This window comes from Nycticebus coucang, chromosome 4, assembly GCF_027406575.1.
Source record: "Nycticebus coucang isolate mNycCou1 chromosome 4, mNycCou1.pri, whole genome shotgun sequence".
Classification (NCBI taxonomy): Eukaryota; Metazoa; Chordata; class Mammalia; order Primates; family Lorisidae; genus Nycticebus; species Nycticebus coucang.
The window spans coordinates 18,079,620-18,100,713 of record NC_069783.1 but is presented as its reverse complement, the minus strand read 5'-3'; the positions used below and the strand labels follow the sequence as shown (position 1 = coordinate 18,100,713).

The window sequence follows — 21,094 nt, the reverse complement described above, 5'->3', positions numbered from 1 at the left end:
GCTCTGCTGGGGCCTTCACTGGCAGTAAAAGGGTTTTAATGTGGCCAAAGTGAGTGTAGCTGGGCCGAGAACTGAGTCAAAAGGATCGAAGATTCAAAATACCCGTTGACAGTTATTAGCTCTTTTGTTATTTTTTTGTGTGTGTTCATCTAGTTAATACTACAGTAACTGCTTCAGGTTTAATGATGACAAATTGTTTTATGTTTTGTTTATATGAGAAGTACAGACCAGCTGGAGAGCTAATTGAATCTCTGCATCTTAAATGCCGCTGAAGCTGGGAGGTCTCACAGAGATTGTTTAGTCCCATTCCCTTCATTTGATGCCTCAGAAATTAGAGACTAGAAAAGAGGGGTGACTAACTCAGGATCTCCCAGTGAGGCTGCTGGGGCCCCACATCTCTGACCTCTGCCTACACTGGAGCGGGTGTGGAGCTGAGGTTGTACCATCAGCAAGCCATGGTGGTTGGAGGCAATGGATTCTCTGTGGAAAGTACTCAAGCTGTAGTGACCAGCCAATACACCATCACAGTTTCGTGGAGCGTTGTGGCTTGTAACATGTTGCACACTTGATGTGTACTGCATCATCCTCTCTGATCTTCCCCTTGACCCTGTGACCCAAGGGTTAGCCTCATTGTATGGGGAGAAAACCTGCCTCCTGGAGGTCAGTCCCTAGGGCAGCAGTTCTCAACCTGTGACCCCTTTGGGGGTTGAGCGACCCTTTCCCCTTTCACAGGGGTTGCCTAAGACCATCGGAAAACACATATTTGGGATGGTCTTAGGAATTGAGACACCACTCCTCATGTGTGGGAGTCACCACAACATGAGGAACTGTATTCAAGGGTCGTGGCATTAGGAAGGTTGAGAACCACTGCCCTAGGGGCTCCTGAACATCCCTATTTCCTAGACTGACCGTCTTTCCGTGATCTCCCTCTCCTTTCCATCCTCCTACTGTCAGGATCTTTCCAGGAGCCTCCCTCTTTTGTTCTGTGCTTTTTCACCCTCCCCCGCACCCCTCCACCACTGTCAATTTCAGCTGGGTCTCCTGACCCTGGTTCAACTCATACAGCAAGTGTGGAAGAGGAAAAGGAAGTGTGGCAGGGCAGGAGACCCCTGACCGGGCAGCACGGTGGGTCACTATCTTCCTCCTAGACAGTCTGCTGGTGCTGAATGGGTCAGGAAATGCTAAACTGCTGCAGAGGTTGGTTTCTCCCTCCCCAGTGAACTACGGTTCTGCTCCATGTCAGCCTCATTCCTGGACCCACAGAGCAGCAGAGACTAGAACATTGAGGGTCATTGCAGCAGAGAGAGCAAGGGGCAGGAGGCTTACAGGAGTCTCACATCAGGCTTCAATGCCCCGCTGGAAGTGACATATCACGTTCACAAGTCATTGGCCAGAACACATAGGTTTTTTACTACCACTTAAAGGGAATCAGGAATCCCAGTCCTGGCAGGCTCCTTACAGGGAGACGGGACCATCTGATCAACCGCACTCATGATCGCCCTCCTGGGCCACCCGACACTTTCTACCTCTCCAGGCGCCCATTCTTTGCCTCCTTTCCTGGCTACTCTGCCCTCCCTCAGCTCTTAAATGTAGACATGCTCCAATATGCTCTGATATGCCCTCAGTTTTTTCTCTATCATCTACTCCAAGGCCTTTTCTACATCTTTCTTTGCAAACATCTCCCAAATGTGTGTCTTCTCCCCTCCTGTCCTGCATCTGATCTTTCCCCTGATTTCTGATCTAAACTTCAGACATGCTCAAAACCAGGCTTCATGGATCTCATACAGAGCCTATCCCTTCCGGAATTTTCCTACTTCAGTTCATAGAGAATCTGGAGGCTCAGACTCTTGTCTCTCTGCTGCAGCTGCTTTTCCAGGCACCCACTTCCACCTGATTCCTTGGTTTTACCCTTTCTACTAGCAGCTGCCCTCTTGCTGACCCTGACAGTTGCAGTTCTGAGCCACCTCCCTTGGCTGAAGTCGACCCCAGGGAATGGGGATTCCAGATCTGCAGGGTGAAGAGAAGCACCCAGCGTCTTGGTCTATTGCCCTGCTGCGTTATCTCATTCTTTGGCATAAGTCTCCATGTCTGTATTTCCAGCCCCCATCTGTATGTTACAGCTAAATGGTTCTATTTATTGCCATCCAAGTTTTTGCTTGGCGGGGCTCAGTGTGTCTGACCTCAGCCTTCAGTGACAAGTAGCCACACGGGGTCTCAGATACCAACCTTCCTGCCATTTCTCAGCACCATCACTTTGTCCCTTTCTCAGCTGTCTCACATGTGGATGTCTGTAATGCTTAGGCAAACTCAACCTGTGTTTTATTCCCATATTCTACCTCTGCTGGAAGTCTAAGCCAAAGGACTATCCTGGGAGGGGCCGGTCCCTTTCTTAGCCCCTCTCATGTCTTGCAGTGGCCTCTGAGCCACAGTTCTGACCTCTCACTCCCCTCAGTTCTTACTTGTGCTTCAAAGTCTTCCCTTGCCCTCAAAGCAGAGCACTAAACTGTCTCTGTATCTAACAGTTGCATGATAATTGCTTTTCAGCTGTGTCATGTTATAAGAAGGGGAACTGAGGTCCAGAGAGAACCAGTGACTTTGCTGTCATCCCGTTGACTCATGTAAGCCTCTCTGCCAGGTTTCTGGCCTCTTTTCAGAGCTTTTGCTCTGATTTATCCATGCACTGCAGATGCCTGTGTGTGAGATGGTTGAGAAAGGGGGGAAAGTGATGGTGCTGAGAAATGGCAGCAAGGCTGGTGTCTGAGATCCAGCATAGCCACTTGTCACTGAGGGCTAAGGTCAAACACACCAGGCCCCACCAACCAAAAACTTGGATAGCAATAAATAGAGCCATTTAGCTGTAACACACGGAGCCCAAGAAGAGGGTGAGGCATGGGAGAAGACTGAGTCCAAGAAGCTCTTGGCACATCAGGCTCTGTAATGCACTCACCCCCGTCTCTGCGCGGCCCTGATTCAGTTTCTCCCAGGCAGCTGGGGAGCTTTGCCTCAGATGCCTCCTGAGGCCCTGATGCCCTGGCAGGCCTGATGCTGCAGCCTGCTGTCTGATGGGCCCTGGGAAGCCTGGCCAGACAGCCGCAGGCCCCTGGCAGTGTGGGAGGTGAGAACTCCATGTCCCGGGCCTGGCTTGGCGCTGCCTCATGGGGGCCAGCTTTTGATTGGAAGATCCCAGGAGCTTAGGTTTATAACCTGAGGTTTCTAGGCTCTCAAGTTATTGGGGAGTTTAGTAATTCAGTTCTTCCCTATTGTCAGTCTTCCTGCCGAGGGACACAGACAGGTTCAGGGGTGAGGCGGGATGGCTTCCATGGAAAGCCAGAGGTCATAGTAGCCTCTTGCCTGTTGAGGGCTGGGTCCTGAGACTGCTGAACTGGTGGTGGGGACTGCAGGGCTGCTGGGAACAGAGGCCTCTGCCTCAGATCTGCAGGGCAGCAGCTGGGGCTTAAACTGAGTGCCTTGTTTTGCCTGATCCCTGAGGGTGGCCTGCCCCTCCGGCATAGGGTGGCAATTGTGGATGCTGTTTGGAACCCATTGTTCCTCTCTAGCCTCCTGTCTAGAAACCTCACCTTCACTAACTCTGCCCTTGTCACATGGTGCCTTTGTTGTCCCCAGAGGGGCCAGATATGTTCTACCATGGGGCCTTTGCTCTGGCTGTCCCCTTTGCCTGGGTGACGTTCCCTCATGTCCACTTGGCTCCCACCCCACTTTCCTCTAGTGTCCACTCCATCCTCACTTTTCAGCATACCTGGGCCATCCTGTTTAGTTTGTAAACTGCCCTGCCCCATCACACATGGTTCTGCGTACCCCACCCTCTGCTCTCTTTTTGCCCCAACATGCTTATTCCCGTGACACCTGCATAAATTATACTACATATTTACTATCTAATGTTTTTAGTATCTTCCTCCCTCCACTGGAATAGAAGCTCCCTCAGGACAAGATGTTTGTTCAATTCACTCCAAAAAATTGGTCAGGCCATTAGGAGGCTAGACACTGTGGTTCATACCTATAATCCTAGTACTCTGGAAGGCCAAGACAGGAGGATTTCTTAAACTTAGGAGTTTAAGACCAGCTAGAGTCAGACTCCATCTCTACTAAAAATACAAAAAAAAATTAGCCACGTGTTATGGTGTGCACTTGTAGTCCCAGACACTTGGGAGGCTGAGATAGGAGGATTGCTTGAGCCCAGGAGTTTGAGGTTGCTGTGAGCTATGACACCATAGCACTCTACCCAGGGTTACAGAGACTCCATCACAAAAACAAACAAACAAAAAAAACCCAAAACAAAAAAACAAAAAGCATCTAAAGGGGATCATGATAGTAGCCAATCCCCCCTTGGAGGAGTGTCAGAAGAGTCCACCCAGCATTGTCTGGAAACAGGCTTTCAGACACATGGGGACCTACTATTTAATGTCACTCAAAGGCTGGAGACCTACAGCCAGGAAAGTGATGAAGGCCACACCAGTGGGGAGGCTTCACTGTTGTAAACAGGCGGCCTCTGAGTCTGACACAGGCCTGTACCCCAGCTGGTGGCATCAGCAGCTCCAGTGGCGGTGTTTACCATGTTCAGCATCTGGAGCTTCCATGGGCTGAGCTGCAGGTGGGTTGTAAATACTGATGGTTAATGAGCTAATGTGCACAGAGGCTTTCCTGGGTGGGATGGGATGGGGTGGAGTTACCGTTTATGCTGGGAAGAGGCATGGCCATGGTGAATTGTAACTGTGCTATGGGTGTCTGGTGCACTGAAGTATCCAGGCAAATGAATGACATGTTTAAAAACTGGAAGAAGACTGACAAATACTCCCCTCATCTGGACCATGCCTCATAGGTGGGTTGCTGTGGGCTCAAAGGGTAGAATGGGAGAGCCGTGGACTTGGTGGACCTCAGACAGAATGTCTCTCAATTGGCTGCTGAGAGTTGGAAGCCACTTACAGACCAGCCTTTCTGCTGCCTTTCATGCCTTTGACCTCCCTCAGTTCCCTCCTTCTGTTGTGCTTGCAGTATTCCCTTCTCAGACCTTGGCTGTCCAAGGCCCTGGGTTCAACACAGGCCCTAGCACGCGTGTGGTCTGACGAAGCCGTGAGTGTGGACTGGTGCTCAGCACTGCTGATTGCTCTTAAATGTGATCCCAGTTATCTTGGAAGAGAAGGCCCTATAGGCCAAGGCTGATCTAATCCCTAGTCAGGAGGGATTCTGCAGTGAACAGAGATCCACTTCCTGCTGACATATTGATATAAGTGTCTTCCAAGTCATATAAGAGAGGAGTGACAGGCAGGGCCCTGGGTGGCAGGTCCTGGGCAGGGCAGTGCCTAGGTGGTCTGCACTGGGTGTGCAGCTGCCTTGTGAGACCATCCTTCTGCTTTTCTCTGCTGTGTGTGCACACTATGCAGACTGTTCACTGTCATGATCAACCAGGAGTTGAGGTTGAGGTGAGAGGGCCAGGCTTGAGTCTGAATGGAGACAGTGCTGTGTGTAAGAAGTAGTTACTTTCCAATGTCTCCAGTGTTTTGCAGAACTGCAGGACCCAGAAAGGAGAGAAAGTCAGGAGGGTGGACTTTTGTACTTCAGGGAGTCCCTCTCTCTACAGAGGGGTAGAGAGGCTAGATGTTGGACAAAAGCAAAGCACTTAGTGAGAAAAATGGGAATGTACTAGGATACTTTCAGAGGCAAGTGATAATAAAAAACCCATATATCTTAAGCAAAGTAGGGGATTTATTATTGGATGAAAGTCCTGGGGTAGAGGCTTGGCCCAAATTACACCACTGGGACTCTGTTCCCGCAGGTCCTTGGCTCTGCCTGCACTGCTGCTGGCTTTGTTCTGCAGATGTCTCTGACCTCGGGCTGGAGAAATGTCTGCTGACAGCCTTAGACTCACATGCTACCCAGTTGGCACCAACAGTGGGACAAAAGAGACTTCTGTGGCCCAGCTCATGCAAAGAAGACCTAGGGCTGGTGTTGTGTGGGTCATTTGCTGTTGCCTGAGCAATGTCAGTTGCCAATAGGTTGGGCCACAGTGGGTGAGGACACCTCAACCAATAGAGCTCTGTGGCCATGTGAAGCTGACAGTGCCCAGTGGGAACCACAGCAGTGCTCCATTTATCAGAGAGGACCCCTGGCTGAGCCTAGACAACCCTCAAAACTGTAAGAGGTAGTAACAAATAATACTATGACTAACATCTCTGCATGCTGCCTGTCCACCTGGCCTGGCAAGTGTCCCACTCCCTCTTTTTTCCAGTTTTTAAACATGAAATTCATTTGCCTGGACACTTCAGTGTGCCAGACACTCCCCTATAGCAGGTGTCCTAAAAGAAGGAGAGCCAGTCCAAAGCCACGTTAACATAGTCATAGTATCAAATGCCAGACTTCTGAGAGAGGAAGCCTTTGACCTCCAGCTCCGTCTGACCACAACTGCACCAGACATTCTCAAAGAGAACTCCTAGCTGAACCTAGACAACCCTCAAAACTGTAAGAGGTAATAACAAATAATAAATAATAAGTAGTTGTTGTTCTATGTCACAAAATTTGGGATAGCTTTTTTATATAGCAATAAATAATGAGAACTGTCGATATGGAAATCTCAGGGGAAATTTAACCATATAGAACTTTCAGATCAGCTTGGGCAATGGCTACATAAAGCCTAAAATGCATTTTAAGAACAATAGTGTGGGCTGGAAGGAGGCTTCTCTGTGAGTAGGGTTAATTAGGACAAAGTGCGAGTCAACAGGTGGTTGAATTTTTGAGGTGGAAGAGCGAAGGGAGTGGGACACTTTGGCTGACAGTGTTATTAACCACTTTGTCAGGAAGATCCTACACGCCTTAGCAGCTTCTCTCTGGAGGGTGGACATGTTGGAACAGAGCCACCAGTTCTCAGTTTCCACATCACTTTCTAAGTAAGGCCAGGTCCAGATCTGGAGGATCATAGCTGTGGGACCTTTAATGGGGACTCCATCAGTCCTCATGATGAGAGATGTTTTTGGAGATGATTTTTCAAGTCTCTCCAATGCCTCAAAGCCTTCCCTGAGTGTCTTGTCCTCAGAGGTCTCTCGGCAGCATTTCCTCTCTGTTGCCCTCTGGACAAATGCCTCATGGGGCAGGCAGGGGTGCTGGAGCTCCCAGCTGCCTTTTTTACTCACAGCTTTCCAGAACAGCTCATGGCTCTGTGAATATGTAGCACCTTCTCTTGCCTCATGGGCCTTTGCTGATGCTGTTCCTTCTGACTTCTCTCTGCCTTCTTCCCTTTTCTTCCCTCCCCACCTCAACCACTTCCCCCTGGGACACAGACACACATTCCTACCCCACATCTACTTCTGTCCATCTAGCTGATGCCTGCTCGGCTCCGAGATATCCATCCTCCAGGAAGCCTTCCATAACTGCCAGGACGGGGCTAGGGTCCCTCCTTCCTTGCACTTCCCTTATCACACATTTCTCTCACTCTTTTGTAATTGGTTACTAGTTCCATCTAGAATAGTGGTTCTCAACCTTCCTAAGGCTGCCACCCTTTAATATAGTTCCTCATGTTGTGGTGACCCCTAAACATAAAATAACGAAAATAATTTTATGGTTGGGGGTCACTACAACATGAGGAACTGTATTAAAGGGTCGCGGCATTTGGAAGGTTGAGAACCACTGAACCAGAAGGTGACCTCTCTGAAGGCAGGGACTCTTTCGGGTTCATCTCAGCACCTATTTTGTCACCCTTGTGTCCCTCACTCATCAGCCTGGAACCTCTTATCAGCAGAACCAGGCTCTCTCTTTTTTACCTCATGGGGAAGAGCCCACATTTGGGCTGGACCAACTGGCTGGCAGTTTTTCAGAGAGCGGTCAGAGACATCCTCATCTACACCGGTGTCAGTTTGCATCACGGATGAGAGTGTGGGCTCTGGTGGAGCCGCAGCTCCTCAGTGTGGGCTTGGTGGAAAGGGGCTCAGCCCTCCTGTGGAGAGAACATGTCAAGGATCTTGGAGGGGAGCAGTTGGCTGAGGGCGGCTTTGGGATTCTCGGCAATGTTTAGCTGAGCCTGCTCACACCCTGGACTTCTCCTGGTTGGAGATTGAGCATGGCAGGGGACAGGGTCCTGGCTCTTTCTGCTCTGTGAGGGACCCTGTGCAGGCAATCTTTTCATGGGAACTGACTGGGGGCATCTGAGATTTGTTTTAGAAATGTATTGAGGTCTGAACTCTCAGCCTTTTCTGCCCTTCCTCCCATCTCTCCTCCTGCAGATATCAGCCCAGAGCTGCTGATTGAAGGCACCAAATCGTCCTCCTCCTATGCTCCATGTCTTGTATAGGTCCTGGCCCAGTCGATGACCACCACTTCTAACTTGTCCGGGTGTCCACTTCCCAGAGCACCAATGGGCACACTCTGTGACCTTAGCAAGCTTCTCAACTGATCTTTGTCTCATCTATAAAATGGGTGTCTGGTAAGAGAAATGGTTTCATAATTTAATAGTGGGCATTACATGAGATGTACAAGTTGTATACTTACTGTGGTTTTTGGCACATAATATGTACTCAAAAAGAAAAAAAAGTCAGCTCCCACTGTGTATGAAGATACCTGTGACCTGGTAGACCAGTGCGTCCCAGAGCATGTCTGCCCCAAACACCTGGCACTTGGCTGAAGATGTGGTACAGGGTAGGTACCAGGGAAAGCTGCAGGCCACTGGCCAGCTGCAGCAGCACACCTAGTCCCTGAGCCAGTTTCTTTGAACCAACTTGCTTCCTGAGACACAGCCTACCCGAGTAGAGACTCCCATGAGCTGGGCCAGGATGGGGACACATATGGCTGGCCACCAGCGGGGTTCCTTTGTTGGTCATCCCTGCCAGCCAGGTGGCCTTCCTGATCCAAGAGTTGCCCCCTGGCAGGGAGGATGGAGGAGTGGGGGAAATCCTGTCCTTCTCTGTGGACAGAGGTCCCACATGTCCCTCTGGATAAGGCCAAGCTTCTGGTGGTCCTCTGGTGTGTTGGGCTAAGCCTGCAGCCCAGTCTCAGAGGATGTGTGGTGCCTGGGCTTGGAGAAGGCCCCTGATCCCGGTTTGGACCCTTGCATGGCCAGGAAGTAACGTCTCAGGGCTGGCTCTTTAGGGGGCTGAAAGGAAATTGTGGAGGGAGGTGAGTCCAAGACCCCTCTTGTTCATGGGGTCATATGTAGTGCACTGTACGAACACTTCTGTGGCCCAGGATTGCTGAGCCCAGACATCTGCCCTGGCATGGTCTGTGAGCCCCTGAGAGGTCATCATGAATCTGCCCAGCCCCGGTTTGTGGGCAGAAAGTGCTGCAGACCTAAGTGGCTTCATTAGATGTCCTTGGACAGTTCGTTTATGAGGTGAATATTTAGAAATAACCTTTGTTCAATATAGATGTTGCAAAAACAATTTTCACCTTGGAATCTTTTCTGGCAGAAGGAATCCAGGGCTTACCTAAGCTTACCTCTCTGGCTTAGAGAAAAAGTCCCCTTTCCTCTCTGGTTTCCTTGGAACTCTGGGCTGGGCATCAGAGAGTCAAACACTTGGGAACAACGCAGCCACCACTGAGCAAATAGTCCCACCTGTTGGACACTGAGCTAATCTTCATAGAAGTTGCTCCCAGTGGATGCTCTCAGTGACTCTATAAGGGAGACCTCCCGCCCCCAGCATGTTACAGATGAGGAACCAACCAAGGTTCAGAGGTAAAATGACTTGTGAAGTTAGGGGAGCCAGGGATTCAGTTCCTGCATCTGGATCTCAGTATCCAGTGTCCTGGCTGAGTGCACTTCCAGGAGGATCTTTTAGACCACCAGAAGAAAAGCCTTCTTGTAAAATCTGTTGGTGGATTCTCTGATCTTTCATTAAAATACGTTTCCTGGAGAGAATTTTGGGGATCCCAGCCACCCTTCTCTCCAGCTCCAGCTATGAGAAAACTCTATGCCCAAGCATATTAACACTGACATCTTTTCCAGTTCACAAAAGTTTCTTCCAGCTCTACCTAAATACGTTATGTCTCGTGGGTATTTATAAACATAGACATGAAAATAGAATAAATTTTAGAGGCCAGAAGTGCTACTGTCTGGTGACATCAACATGGAAAAATACCAGAATGAGGCCCATGGAAGGCTGGAGGTGATTTGGTTTCAGTGGGCAATATACACACAGGTGAGAGGGGCCTTCCTAAAGCACGCGAGTGCCAGGAAGGGCTGGCTTCCTGCGTGTGGGACTAGCACAGTCACACAGGGTTCTGTGCTCAGCCGGGTCCTCTGCTTGGAATTTATCTGCTGCACTTGCTGTCTTGAAATTCTTAATAATTTTATCTTTGAATTGTGTTTTAAGTCAAGTCTGAGTTGGCGATGTAATGCATGTTTGGAGCCCTGGCTCCTGTGAGCTTCTCACCTGCTCCCAATCCTGGTGTGCTCTGACACAGAGGCTGAAATATCCCTGGGAGGTTCCCAGTCTGCTGCAAGTTGGGGTGGTGGGCTTGTAAGAAGGGAAGATGACTGTTTTGACTTCCTTGCTGGGGCATGGTGTGAGGGTGCAGTGGCTAATTGGAGGAGACCCCAGCAGGTAGTGAGCTTTGTGCACGCTGAGACACAAGCTGGAGTCTCTGGGTGCCTGTGAAAGTCTGTATTTGCCTTGTAAGTATCCCTGCATTTGAGGGAGCATGAGATGAAGTAGAAAATAAAAAACACCATCATAGGGGTATGGGGTAATTCTGATACTGCTATCCATGTGTCCTGGAATTGGACAATTAGGTAAATGGATGGCAGATGGCCAGAGCCTGGCTTTTTACTGTTAAGCAGGAAGTTACAGACAAGCGAAGAGAGAAGGTTAGAGTGACCTATGTTGTAATGGATTAGAGTTGGAGACATCAGTATGAACTTGTGTTTTAGATACAGATGGATATGTAAAGAAATCTGTGGATGTGTGTAAACACACAGGTTGGTACACACACTTGTGTTCACTTGCTCTGTCAGCTGGGAGCCTCGAGGCAAGGATATTTGAATAGCAATGAGCACATCCAGCACGGAAGGGCTGGTTTCTGATACTTACCTCTGGTGAAAGAAACTGTGGGCTGATTCTGGGACTGGGGTAATATAAGGTGAGCCTGGAGCATCTCATCATGCCACACAACAGGGAAAGGCTCAAAAGTAACCAATCAACCAACCAACCTCTGTAATGGGGAAATGTTACAGGAGTGCAGTCATTCACTGAAAAAATTCCCAATGGCCAAAGCTGGAACAGTTTGAGCATGAAAATAAACAAAGCAGTTGTGTATTAGACATAGTAACACAAGGTACAAAGTCAGTATCCACGAGGTCATACTGAGTTGTACACAAACAATTAAATATAAAAATAAATGGGGGGGGGGAATAGACAAATCTCTCATATAGGAGAGTTCCAAATAATTTATGCCAATACTCCATCTTCAAAGAGGTGAAATGTAACTCTATATCCCTCGCCTGAGGGCTGTGTACTGTGATTCCCAAAGAGTAAAGTGTGCATGGGGGAAAACAGGGTCACTTCACAGCGGAGAAACTTGGGAAGATGACCTCAGCCCGAGGATAAAGGTTGACCTCAACAGTGATGGGTCATAGGGATGGTAGGTACCTCTGATACGATGTGATAAAAATGACACTTTACCTCTGTGATCTTCCTTCCAATAGCTCACAACCCCAGTTCAATCATGAGGAAACATCAAACTAATCTCAACAGAGGGACATTTTACTAAATACTGGACTAGTACTCCTGAAACTGTCAAGGTCATCAAAACCAAGAAAATTCTGAGAAACTGTCACAGCAAAGAGCTCAAGGAGACATGAGGAGTGAAGGTAATGTATCCCGGGTTGGGTCCTGGCCCAGAAAAAGGCATTAAGGAAAAGCTAAGGAAATCGGAGTAAAGTACAGGCCTTAGCTGAGAGTAATGTATCACTATTGGCTCACGAGTTGTGACATGCACCTTACTGACATCAGATGTTAACGGGGAAACAGGTGAGGAATGCATACGACTCTGTACTGGCGTCACAACTGTTTTCTGTAAGTCTAAAGTTATCTTAACAAAGTTTATTAAAACAGACGTCTTAACAGTTCAAGACAGAGACTATAGAAGAAACTAAAAAACTTTATATTTTAATACTTGTAACAGCCCATTTTTTCTGCATTTTGAATAAGGGACCCTACATTTTTATTTTGCACTTGGCCCTCAAATTATGCCGCCAGTCTTTGTGCCAGGCATTTAAGGCTGCTTTGGAGATGCAGTGGTGTTTGTCATGGTAGTAATATTCTCTCAGGCCCTCCTCTGCCAGGACCATCACTGTGCAGCAGGATTATTCTGGTAGAGGCAGGGGTGGGCAGGCGTGGGTAGATGTTTCTCTCAAAAAGGGAATAAACTGTGGGCCTCGTTTACTAATTAAGAATATACTAGGGCTTCTGATAATCCTGGAGCCAGAGGCCAACCTGGGTGCATTACTGGGCGTGGGCATCGTGCTGGGCAGTGTGTGGGGTTGACTGGCAAGACAGGAACTAGGTTTTGCTTTCTGGGTATCCACCGCCTCAGTGAGAAGACAGCCTCACAGGCAGAGATGACCATTGACTCTGGCTGTGTGAGTTGGGAGACATGCATAGACTAGTAGTTATCCAAAGGAGGAAGGAAAGGAAGGTGTCAGGTTTAGAGAAGCTTCTAGGATGGGGGACAGGTGTCACTAAGCCTTGTAGAAGGAACAGAATCTCCATGCTTGTGATCAAGTCCAAGGGATTTGAGTAAGAGGGAGAGAAGGGAAAGACTGAAGAAATAGGCTTGGGAGAGGTGAAGAAGGGTCTTGAAAGTCCAGGTAAGAAGTTGGGACTGGAAGACACCAGGGCTTTTGTGCTCGGTTATGATCATGGGTGAAGTTTGGAGGCCAGTAATAGCTGCAGCATGGAGGGTTTCCTTGGAAGAGGAGGGGCAGTGAGAACATTGGTGTTTTCCAGGTCTGGTGGGAGATGCTAAGACTCAGATCAGGAGCATTTTGACCTTCCACATTAACATGCATACCTAGGTACCTGCTGGCACGCCTGGGTTGGAAGTGGAGGCGTCAGTCCATCCTGCCAGGCAGTGTATTTATCGCTGACTTTGTTTGAAGCAAGATGATAGAAATAAGCTCCACTGACAGTCAGTTTTACTGTTGTTTTTAAATCTGCAGACAATGCCTCTCCTAGAGAAGCTGCTTGGTCAAGGTGCAATGTTGTTGAAATGGTTAGCCTGCCCGTGTCCAGCACACATGCCTTCGGGAGCCTTTGTCCTCATGATCAGCCCTGGAGGGTGGTGGTGGATGTACCTTCATCTAGGCCAGGCCAACCTGATTCAGACTTTGCTATGGTGCCCTTAGCAGTGGGTCAGGAGACGAGAAAGTGGCACCAAGTGCTGAACAGGGAGCTATAGTGGTTCTCAGGGTGCTCTTCAAGGAGCTTTGGTGGGTATGGGCCCCATTGTGTGGTGAGCTCTGGGTCTACTGCAGTTCTGGAATCCAGCCACCCACCCTGCTGTAAGCTGGGCAATGGCCACTCTTCTGGGTTTTCCAGGGCCTCTGCAGACACCCCCTGCAACTGCCCTGCCCCAGCATCGCCACACCTCTCCCATCCCGTCTGAGTGCCCAACTCCTTGAGCACACTACACCTGGCAGGTTTCCTACCCCACCTGGTACCCCTCCCTCAAATCCTGCTCATCCATCAAGGTCCAGAGCCAGGCCCTTCCTCCAAAAGGTTCACCTGAGCCCCTCTCTGAGTCCCCAGAGTGTGTCTGTCTCACCAGGTGCCCCTGGTGGAGTTCAGACTCTGTGGAGTTTAGATTGGGAGCTCCCTGAGGAAGACAAGGCAAGCTTCTCATCTCTTATGTTCCCCCTCCCAGGAGCTGGGCGCTGTGGCAGCTCATGAACCTTCTAGAGTAGGATTCATCTGTGCTGCTGGGATCCTCATGTGGGGGTGGATGGGGCTTGGGGTCAGGGTCCTGACTGATTTGTCTGCCAGGGAGTTTCACCTTTGTGGCTTCTCTCTCTGTCCTGGGCTCACCTGACTGTCTCTGTTCCTTTCTCTCTCCCTGGTCTGACCCTCCTTCCCTCCCTCTCTCACGAGGTCTGCTAATTGCTGACCCATCCCTGCCAGGCAGGAGACAGCATCACGGCTCCACATGCCAGAGCATCACTGGGGTCTGGGGATAAATCCCTTCCCGTCACTCTCAGGCATCAGGCGCTCCCTGAGTTTTCCCAGAGGCCTCTGTACTGCGTGCCCAATGATGTGGAATTTAATGAGGATATGCTTTTGGCTTGGGTGGAGCGAACTTCAGTGTTCACTAAAATTTTTCTTCTCTACCTTTATACATTTATTTTTTAATAAATATGGTTTGAGCTTCTATCCCATGCTAGCCAGTAGGAACACATGGCGAAGAGGACACAGCTCCTACCCTCAGGGGTTTAGATTCTCATGGGCAGAGGGAAAGTCAGCAGTGAATTTAAAACAATGCCATATGCACTATTCTAGATGTTCTAGAGCACAGAATATCTCTCACCAGCTTGATGGGTGAGAAAGCGCTTCCCTGCGGATACTATAGCTAAGACCTCTAGTGACATTCCTCTGATCCAGGCAGGCTGCCCCAACCCGGGTTCCTTCTTCCTGGAGAAGCCATTAGAGAGGACCAAGGGCCCCAGGCTTAGAGGAAACTAAAATTAGCCAAGGGACTTGGCTCAAAGCTTAAGTGCAGTTACCAGCACCATGGCCCAGAGCAGAATGGAGCTAGTGGCCCAGCTGACTTAGGACTGAGCCGTGTGCTTCTGGCTGGAGCCCTTCCTTCCTTCCTTCCCTCCTTCCTTCCTTCCTTCCTTCCTTCCTTCCTTCCTTCCTTCCTTCCTTCCTTCCTTCCTTCCTTCCTTCCTTCCTTCCTTCCTTCCTTCCTTCCTCCCTCCCTTCCTTCCTTCCTTCCCTCCTTCTCTCCCTCCTTCCCTCCTTTCCTGCTTCTTTCCTGCCTTTGCCTCAGGACAGAGCTGGGTTTGCTGTGGGAGCCAGGGTGACCCCAGCTGGGACTAGAGGGTGGTAGGGCCCTGAGCCATCAGCCTGGTCTTTGTCATCACCTCCCTGGCGAGGCCATAATGGCAGAACTGCCTGTCCTGCCCCGGCTGGGACAGACTGGGGGTGGTGCTGGCCTGCCAGCCAAGTGAGAATAAACATAGCAAACTTGTAGTCCAGCCCTGAGGGCCCTTGGTCTTGACCTGCCAAAGCCATTTCTGGGCACTCTTTGCTGCTTCCTCCAGCCAGACTGCTGTGTTTGTGCAGAGAGGGCTGAGCTCATTGAGCATCCTCTGTGGATGCCCTGACCTCGCTCTGGGGAGCATTCTGGAGGCACTGTGCCAGAGTGCTGTGTGTACTGTCCAGACTGTAGATGCTTGAGAGCTGTAGACTTCAGGGCTAGAGGGATCTTTAGGGGCATCCCAACCCAACTCCCTTCTGTGGAGATTCTCGACAGGGACACCTCCCAGATCAGACATTAGATGGCTTGGGTATGAGCTTTCATTTCATTTTATTTTCTGAGGCAGAGTCTCACTCTATTGTCCAGGCTAGAGTACAGTGGCATCAGCCCAGCTCAGAGCAACCTCAAATTTTTGGATTCATGCAATCCTCCTGGCTCAGCTTCCCAAGTAGCTGGGCTACAGGTGCCCACCACAATGCCCAGCTGATTTTCTACTTTTTTTAAAATATGGTATGCTTCATGAATTTGCATGTCATCCTTATGTAGTGCTATGTTAATCTTCCCTGTATCATTCCAATGTTAGTATATGTGCTGCTGAAGTGAGCACTGATTTTCTATTTTTTATTGATGAAAGGTCTCACTCTTGCTCAGGCTGGTCTCAAACTCCTGAGCTCAAGGGATCTCCTGCCTTGGCCTCCCAGAGTGCTGGGATTACAGGTATGAGTGGCCATCCCACCCCGGGACACTTGCAAATCATACCCTCGGCCACTCAGATTGATGCCTCTTCTGGTAGGGTGTGTGTGTGTCCATCAGGGGTGGAGGACAAAGCGTGTGTCCTGACCATGTTGCCCTAAATCAGATATGTGATTACAAACTTTAGCCCACCAAAGCCCCTGCCCCCTGTCCCTGTCTGGATGGCTGAGGATATGAAACTCTCTGCCACAGTCTCCCTTTTTGTTGTTAGGCAGCTTGACCATTAGGGGGAGACCTGCTTCCCTGAACTTCTATCCCTGGTTCTAGTTGGAAGGAGACACACAAGCTTGGAGTCGGACAAACCTGGATGTTCATCTCACTCTACCATTTATTAGATCCAATATCTCTAAGTCCTTGGTTCCTCTCTGCAAAATCGGGATGACTGGGCCTGCTTGTTGTTGCAGGGATTACAGGAACTCGGGAGCGTATGTGACACTTCACTCAGTATCTTGCACACCAGGAAATCTGTTGGTCTCACCTCCCATGAGTTTGTGCTCCAGGTATGTGAAGACAGCTCTCACGGTCCTCTGCTTGCTTATTACAAATGGAAGCATCTGTCCATTTTTATTAAACACACAGAACCAGCAGAGCAGAAATGTCTGCAAGAGCTGCCATCACAAAATACTGTACCCTGGGAGGCCTTAATGACAGAAGTCTACTGTCGCACAGTCCTGGAGTCTAAGATTCTGATATCAAGGTGTCGTCTGGGTTTCTTTCTTTTAAGGCCCCTCCCTGGCTTCCTCTTGTGTCTTCAAGGGTCTTTCCTTTGTGTGTGTCCGTGTCCTAATCTGTCCTCCTAAGGACACCAGCCTTATTGCACTGAGGCTCACCCTAATGACCTCATTTCACCTTAATTTCCTCTATCTTCAACTGTAGTCCCATTCTGGAGTACTGTGGTTAGATTTCCTACATATAAGCTTTGGGGAACACAATTCGGCCCAATGCACAGAGGAAAAACAAATATTTCAGGTGGTTGAGTTGAAGTGATACGCTGGACCCAGCTCATTTTTGCTTGTACTTTGTTGCGTTGCCTGGTGTCTCTGTCCCGTTGGAGCCCGGGCAGCTGCTGGCACTCCACAGCGTGTGGGCAGCTCTCCCCTCTCTGCTGAGTGGCTGTGGAGTGCGTTTCCATTGCTGACACCTTGAAATGTTTTATGGGGCAATTCCTGCTTGTCAGCAGCTGCATTTCTTAATCAGCTGCTCGTTCATTTCTCTAAAGGGGTCTGGCGCTTTTGACTTTCTGCAGAAGGCTTGGTGTGGGCATGTATGTCCATTTGCTCTCGGATCCAAGTGCACACACACCCTGGGACCACGCCAGAACTCCCAACTTCTTCCATTATTCTTAGCCTTGAAATGGTGGGAGCAAGCATTTCAAAACCAGACTTGGGTTTTTGCAAGCATAGTTTGGCTTTCCTGCCTACCTATTTTTATTTCTTTAATATTTGGAAAGAGAAAATTCCCAGACATGGGCCTGGGAATCAGGTCAGCCCCTAGCTCCAGTTTCTCATTTCTTGTCTCTGCCTTTGTGGAGAAAACGTCGCTTCCGCTAACTGCGTTGTGGACCCCCCACTTTTTTTTTATAGTATCTTCTAGCATTTTGCAATGGTGATGTGTTCATGCATCTATTTATGAACCTTAAGTATCCATTTTCAAGAAAAACAAATCACTAAAATGCCCCCCCCCCTTCCCAGCCAAATTCAGACAGTCACCCCCATCCAGAGAAGGGCCTGGGGATGGTGGTTCTGGCTGCAGCAGCTACTCCTGTGTTCTTGTAATTGTGGCCCCTTTTCTGATGAGCAGAGGAACAGAGCCATTGACTCAGCTGCCCAGATAGAGCAGATGTCTCGGCTGTGGGTTTGATGGGGAGTATCCTTCCAGAAACCTGTCCATCCTACCAGGCCCGGGAGACTGGCAGGCTGGTAGCTGACAACATCATCCAGAATCTGCTTCAGGAAAGTGAGGATGTTCAGTTCCTTCGCCAGCTCCCATCCTTCTTTTCTAAAGTGTTGAGTGCCCCCTGGCCTGGGCCACCAGGACGTAGATATAGCTCCTTCCCTCTCAGCCACATACCTCAGGGGGCATGAACCCATAGGAAGAACCTTTGCTGTCATTTATCTTTCCTGGATGTAAAGCTGTGTCCCCTGCCTGCTGCTGGTGGTACCTAGGTGATGTCATCTCTGGGTAGGAACGGAGGGTCATTTGTCTTTTTCACTGTAAGGAGGCAGTGTTGGCGGCAGCAGCTGTTTGAATGAAGACTGACCCCAGCCGGGGGAGCTCCTGTAACCCTCATCCATCAGCGACTGTGCTTGGGTGTGAGTGAGTGAGAATGAGATAGCCCAAAACATTTGTTTGGCTTTTACACACATTTGTTTGAATGTTATTTTTTTTCTCCCCTCTCCTGCTGTGCCTTTTTTAGGAATAGGCAGGGAAACTAGCTTTTTTTTTTTTTTTTATAGTATCTTCTAGCATTTTGCAATGGTGATGTGTTCATGCATCTATTTATGAACCCTAAGTATCCATTTTCAAGAAAAACAAATCACTAAAATGCGCCCACCTTCCCAGCCAAATTCAATGGACTGAACTCTGTCTTGATGGGAAGAGCAGAGGCCAATGGCATGCCTGTGCCTGAGAGAGGCTGGGGGGTTTGTGGTAGGGATGGTGACCATTTAGAACCCTTCCAATGTGTCCCATAGGGTCGTATATTCCCTTGAAACCATGGCAGACAAAGACAAAGACCAGATGAGGAATTTCAGGTGGATGCAGCACGGGAAACCTGGGGGGCAGAGAAAGTGGCATGAGTATTGGGGGATCCTCTTGTGACCTCCTCCTGTTGCTCCTTACTGGGAAGAACCAGGACCAGCAGGCGGACATCATGGTATGGTCAGTTTCAGCTCGATGTGGACCGACGCCTGCCGGAGGGCTGTCGGGCTCGGGTGGGGAGCTGTCCGTCAGTGGCTGTCTGGGATATGTGCAGGTGTCCTGAGTGCCGATGGCTTCTTTTTGTCTCTGAGCTTCCTCCTGAGGTTTTGTGTGCAGCGTGGAGCAGCTGAGGCCCTTAGCTTTATTTCTTTGCTGTGTCCTAGCTCTCTCTTTCCTCCCTGGCCATCCCCACTGGAGAAGAGACGCTGTAGGTGGGAGCTACAGAAAGGCCTAATTTCAGGTGTGACTAATCTGTGTTCACTGTCCCCTGCTGCTTTCACTTCCTCTTGACCACTGCCCTGCCCCTAGCCCCAGCCTTGTGCCTGGCCCTTGGCTGCACCTGCAGCCCGAGGCCCCGTTATTCCAGCAGTACCCTGGGCTGCACCCATCCCCGGCCCTTGCTTTAGGAGTGTGGGGTGCAGGGCCAGGAGAAGTTACGGCCTAGGGAAGAGAGCAGGGTGTGGTGGCCATGTCATGCCTGAAGGAGACCTGGGACTGTCTTGGGTGGTAAAGAGGTTGGATTCAAAGGATCTGCTGTCTCTCCAAGTTCTAGCTGCAGGATTCCACACCTGCAGAAAGAAAATTTTGGTGAGCCTTAAAAAGCCAGCAGGCTGGTTCCAGGGGCAATCATATCAGCTGTGTGTAGCATGTAAGTTCCAGGAGACCTTCCGTCTTATCAGCCACTCTCCTGGGAAGGGCTGGCTTAAAGAGCCCTGGAAGAACATAGACAACCTGGAAAAAGCAGGAGGCACAGGAGCTGAGGGTGGCCTGGGGACAGCAGGGTCCCAGCCTACCAGGCCTCCTCACACCCCATGGAACTCTGTTCTTGAGATGTCCTAGACTAGTGGGGCAGGGATGGGACAGAAAGAAGTACCAGCAGAGAAGGATTAAAATGTTTGTGTGATCCTGATCATATGTGCATGACAACTGTGTCCTTCACTGTTAGGTGGCCTGAATGGAGGACTTAGCATTTCTCTTTTCTGTTTTAATAACAACTGTGTGATTTTTATACTGTTTCAGACAAAAAATAAAGTTCCGAGGTCTAGTTCACAGTTTCTGTACTTGACTTTTTGTGCCTTTGATACTCTCTTCCTGATATTTATGCCTATTTTCAGGAGGGCATGGAGGGAACATACTATCCTATGTTCTGCTGTGTTTATAGATAGAGGGAAGTTGCAGTGGTGGCATTTAGCTGATGGTAGGTGATGGGGTGAGGGAAGGGGAAGGCTGTGCTGTCAGTAGCCGAGGCCTGGGCAACAAGAGGGCATGTTTCTGATATGGGGAAGAGACAAAAACCTAGTTCTTCTGACTTTTGGTCTACCAGAATTCCAGGACCTCAATCTTAAAATAGAATGTTCCAGATTGCCATACCTGTTGTATACTACTTTTGATGGTTATTATCTTTGGCAGTGCTACCTTGACATGAATAAATTCTACATGAATTTTAAAATTATTTTAGAATATATTTTATACATTATTCACAACATATTTATATAGCTTGTTTTAAAGCCAAGAGAACTGGGATTCTGCTGATGGGTGTTTGTGAGAAATGCCAACCAGGGAAAGGGAAAGGACTCTTTAGGGTCAGGCTAAAATGGGACATTGAAAGTGACAATGGTGGGCAATTAGTAGAGGCACACAGACATCAATAAAGGCAGAGGCAGAGCAGGACATGACAAAAGTCATCCTTTGTGGAGCTCCTGTCCTCTAATCCTGACCACAGCCCTGTAGGGGGCATCCATGATTCCCAACTTCTGAACAAGGACCCTGGCAGTGCTACTCGCTGTCAAGCGACAGAGCTGGGATTTGAAGTCAGGTGGCTTTGATTTTGAAGTGTCTGACCATTTCACACTATCTCTTACAGGCTCAGAGCACACAATTTTCATGGAGGGCTGCTCAGAAGCAAATGAACCTAAGCCTGTCATTTTATAAATAGGGAATCCGAGGTCAGAAAACGGAGGGGCAATTTCCCAAAGCCATCATTCTAGGGAGTAAAAGAGAAGAAATTAGAACCTAGTTCTTCTGCTTTTGGTCTGCCAGAATGCCAGGACCTCAATCTTAAAATAGAATGTTCCAGATTGCCATACCTGTTGTATACTACTTTTGATGGTTATTATCTTTGGCAGTGCTACATTGACATGAATGAATTCTACATGAATTTTAAAGTTATTTTAGAATATATTTTATACATTATTCATAACATATTTATGTAGCTTGTTTTAAAGCCAAG

The 21,094-nt window shown here is 49.1% G+C and overlaps 1 non-coding gene across 1 annotated transcript; it reads right to left on the bottom strand.

The window, feature by feature from the left end:
• Positions 1-15,693: 15,693 nt before the first annotated feature.
• Positions 15,694-15,799, bottom strand: LOC128585165 (U6 spliceosomal RNA). Its single transcript, XR_008379906.1, has one exon. It is a non-coding gene; the product is annotated as a U6 spliceosomal RNA (small nuclear RNA).
• Positions 15,800-21,094: the final 5,295 nt, after the last annotated feature.